Here is a 4850-nt window from a genome sequence, read left to right as displayed (position 1 = left end):
AATGCTGGAAGATGAGCCCCTTAGGTTGGAAGGCACTCAAAAGACTACTGGGTAAGAGCTGTCTCTTCAAACTAGAGTCGACCTTAATGACTTGGATGGAGTCAAGCTTTCGGGACTTTCATTTGCTGATGTGGTATGACTCAAAATTAGAAGAAACAGCTGCAAATATCCAGTAATAATCGGAACCTGGACTGTAAGAAGTATGAATCTAAGAAAATTGGAAGTTGTCAAAAATTAAATGGAACTCATAAATATTGATATCTTTAGGCATTAGTGAGCTGAAATGGACTGGTTATGGCCATTTTGAATGGGACCATCATATGGTTGCTATGCTGGGAACAACAGCTTGAAGAGGAATGATATTGCATTCATCGTCAAAAAGAACATTTCAAGATCTATCCTGAAGTACAACACTGTCAGTGATAGGATAACATCCATACGCCTACAAGAAAGACCAGTTAATAAGACCATTATTCAAATTTATGCACCAACCATTAAGGCCAAAGATGAAGAAATTGAAGATTTTTACCAGCATCTGCAATCTGAAATTGATCGAACATGCAATCAGGATGCATTGATAATTATTGAAGATTGGAATGAAAAAGTTGGAAACAAAGAGGATCAATAGTTGAAAAATATGGCCTTGGTGATAGAAACAATGCCTGAGATCACACGATAGAATTTTGCAAGACCAACGACTTCTTCATTGCAAATACCTTTCACCAACATAAACGGCCACTATACATGTGGACCACATGAGATGGAATACACAGGAATAAAATCGACTACATCTGTGGGAAGAGGTGATAGAAAAGCTCAATATCATCAGTTAGTACAAGGCCAGGGGCCAACCGAGGATCAGATCGTCAATTGCTCATATGTAAGTTCAAGATGAAACTGAAGAAAATCAGAACAAGTCCGTGAGAGCCAAAGTATGACCTTGAGTATATCCCACCTGAATTTAGAGACCATCTCAAGAATAGACATGTTGAACACCAATGAGTGAAGACCAGAAGAGTTGTGGAATGACATCAAGGACCTCATATGTAAAGAAAGCAAGAGGTCATTAAAAAGACAGAAAAGAAAGAAAAGACCTAAATGGATGTCAGAAGAGACTCTGAAACTTGCTCTTGAACATCAGGTAGCTAGCAAAAGGAAGAAATGATGACGTAAAAGAGTTGAAAAGAGGATTTTAAAGGGCAGCTTGAGAAGACAAAGTAAAGTTTTATAATGACATGTGCAAAGACCTGGAGACAGAAAACGAAAAGGGAAGAACACACTCTACATTTCTCAAGCTGAAAGAACTGAAGAAAAAAACGAAGCCTCAAGTTGCAGTATTGAAGGATTCTCTGCAGAAAATATTGAACAACTCAAGAAGCATCAGAAGAATACGGAAGGAATACACAGAGTCACTATACCAAAAAGAATTGGTCAACATTCAAAGATTTCAAGAGGTAGCTTGTGATTAGTAACCATGGTACTGAAGGAAGAAGTCCAAGCTGCACTGAAGGCTTTGGCAAAAATCAAGACTTCAGGAATTGATGGAATATAAGTTGAGGTGTTTCAACAAACGGATGCAGCACTGGAAGTGCTTGTTGTCTATGCCAAGAAATCTGGAAGACAGCTACCTGGCCAACTGACTGGAAGAGATTCATATCCGTGCCTATTCTCAAGAAAAGTGGTCTAACCGAATGCAGAAATTATAGAACAATATCATTAATATCACATAGAAGTAAACTTTTGCTGAAGATCATTCAAAAGCATCTGCAGCAGTATATTGACAGGGAACTGCCAGGAATTCAGGGCAGATTCAGAAAAGGACATGGAACCAGGGATATCATTGCTGACGTCAGATGGATCCCTGCTGAAAGCAGAGAATACCAGAAAGATGTTTACCCGTGTTTTATTGACTACGCAAAGGCTTTCGACCGTGTGGTTCACAATAAATTATGGATAACATTACAAAAAATGGGAATTCCAGAACACTTAATTGTGCTCGTGAGGAACCTGTACATAGATCAAGAGGCAACTGTTCAAACAGAGCAAGGAGATAATGCCTGAGGAGGAGCCAAGATGGCGGAATAGACAGATGCTTCTGGGAAGCCCTCTTTACAACAAAGACCCAAAAAAACAAGTGAAATGAGTATATTTGTGACAAGCTGGAAACCCTGAGCTTCAAAGGCAAACTCAAAAAATGAACTGAGGGGCAGCGGGAGGAAGAGACCGTTCAGAAGCGGAGAGGAGTTACCAGACCTGAATCATGGGGAGCCTTCGGACACCATTCCCGGAGCAGGAGCGGCAGGCTGGTACTAGCGTTCGGCAGCAGTTTCCTCAGGAAGAAGCAGTCAGCCACACAGCCTACTTGCACCTCCGGAACCTGAGGAGACTGGTGCTCTCGGCAAAAGCTAAGCACTTGCGTATATTTTAATGTGCCCCCCGCACCCCACCACAACCCGCAAACCAGCTTCAGTGGCTGAATTCCCTGGGCCTGAGATAGGCACTGTTGAGCACCTAGAGCCATCCACCCTCCCTTGGGGAAAGAAAAAATTTGCATTTGGGGGAAAAGATAATTTGCTAGCTCCACTAACCAGGGGAGCTCAGGACAGAAGTGGCTTCTGTCCAGGTATAAACCGTCCGTGGACTTTGAGCACCTTTCCCTTCTGCATGGACCTGTGTGGGCCTATTTCAGGAGAATAGGCCCTTGTTGGCAGACTCCAACCATTTCAGCTGTGTGGTGGAGAGGTGGGTGTTTGATGTTGACATTGCTTTGCCTATTAAACAAGGTCCTCACCTACTCACATCAGGGACCTAAGGACTGGTAGCTCCACTCAGGTCACCCAGCCACCCATGACAGGGGTCCAAAGATAACTGGTACCTCCCAGTCCTTACAACAAAAACTTTGGGTGCTCATGCTCTGTCTGCAGAACCCACCCACCTGCACACTCTGGGGAACAGGGACACGTTTTCATCAGAGACACTCTGGGTTCAGTTCTCAGCCCCTGCCTTGTTCAGAGCGTGACCCCCTGCTGCAATCAGATACCAGTATATACGTCAATCACCCCTGCCCCCCCAAGACTGTAGGACAGAGCCTGTACCACACACTTGATGATCAGCTACCTGGAAACCTGAGCAGAAGTCATGCAAGAAAACTGAATGGACTCCTAGACTGATATACCTGAAAACACCTCTAGCCAACTGGGGACAGGACATCAGAGCTCCAAAGGTGAAAATAATCAAGCTAGCTCACTCAAGCAACCCATACGGGTATCCCAAAACAAAACAAAGCAAACAGCTACGACACAGTAAGCAAGCATAAACTAATACAGTAACTTATAGATGGCTCAGAGACAACAGTCAATATCAAGTCACATAGAGAAACAGACCATGATCACCTCAACAGGATCTCAAAACAAAGAACCCAGGGATCTTCTAGATGAAAGTGCATTCCTGGAATTACCAGATGCAGAATACAAAAGTTTAATATACAGAATGCTTCAAGATATCAGGAAGGAAATGAGGCAATAAGCAGAACAAGCCAAGGAACACACAGATAAAGTAATCGAAGAAACTAGAAAGATTGTTCAGGAACATAATGAAAAGTTTAATAAGCTGGAAAAATCCATGGACAGGCAGCAATCAGAAATTCAGAAGATTAACAATAAAATTACAGAAGTAGACAACTCAAAAGAAAGTCAGAGGAGCAGAATTCAGCAAGTAGAATCTAGAATTTCTGAACTCAAAGATAAATCACTTGGCGCTAATATATTTGAAGAAAAATCAGATAAAAGAATTAAAAAAAATGAAGAAACCTTAAGAATCATGTGGGACTCTATCAAGAGAAATAACCTACGAGTGATTGGAGTACCAGAACAGGGAGGGATAACAGAAAATACACAGAGAATTGCTGAAGATTCGTTGGCAGAAAACTTCTCTGATATTGTGAAAGATGAGAAGATATATATCCAAGATGCTCATCAAACTCCACATAAGGTAGATCTTAAAAAAAAGTCACCAAGACATATTATAATCAAACTTGCCAAAACCAAAGATAAACAGAGAATTATAAGAGCAGCGAGGGAAAAATGAAAAGTCATCTACAAAGCAGAGTGAAGAAGAATAAGCTCGGACTACTCGGTAGAAACCATGCAGGCAAGAAGGCAATGGGATGACATATTTAAAAAATTGAAGGAAAAAAATTGCCTGCCAACAATCATATATCCATCAAAACTGTCTCTTAAATATGAAGGTGAAATTACGACGTTTCCAGATAAACATAAGTTCACAGAATTCGTGAAAACCTAACCAAAACTACAAGAAACTACAAGAAATACTAAAGGGGGTTCTTTTGTTAGAACATCAGTAATATCAGGTATCAACCCAAGACTAGAACACTGGGCAGAGCAACCAGAAGTCAACCCAGACAGGGAAATCCAAAAAAACAAGGCAAGATTATTAAAAAAGAAGAAAAAAGAAAGCTCAGAGCAGGGTAACGGTGATGTTATTATATAAAAGAAGACAACATTACAATAATAAAGAGTGACTATGAAATGTAATCATACACCTCCCATGTGGAGAGGAAGATACAGCGATACAAAGAAATAAAAGTTGGGTTTAAATTTAGAAAAATAGGGGTAAATAATAAGGTAACCACAAAGGAGACAAACTATCCTACTTATCAAAACAAAATACAAGAAAAAAATAGAGACTCAGCAGAAACAAAATCAGTGACAACAAATATGAGGAAAAGACAATATATAAAGAAAATCTACTCTGCACATAAAATTAAGTGGGAAAAAAACTGTCAACAACACACAAAAAAAGACATCAAAATGATAGCACTAAATTCATAC

The sequence above is a fragment of the Loxodonta africana genome, chromosome 2 (genome assembly GCF_030014295.1).
Source record: "Loxodonta africana isolate mLoxAfr1 chromosome 2, mLoxAfr1.hap2, whole genome shotgun sequence".
Lineage (NCBI taxonomy): Eukaryota > Metazoa > Chordata > Mammalia > Proboscidea > Elephantidae > Loxodonta > Loxodonta africana.
This window is presented reverse-complemented; position numbering follows the sequence as displayed.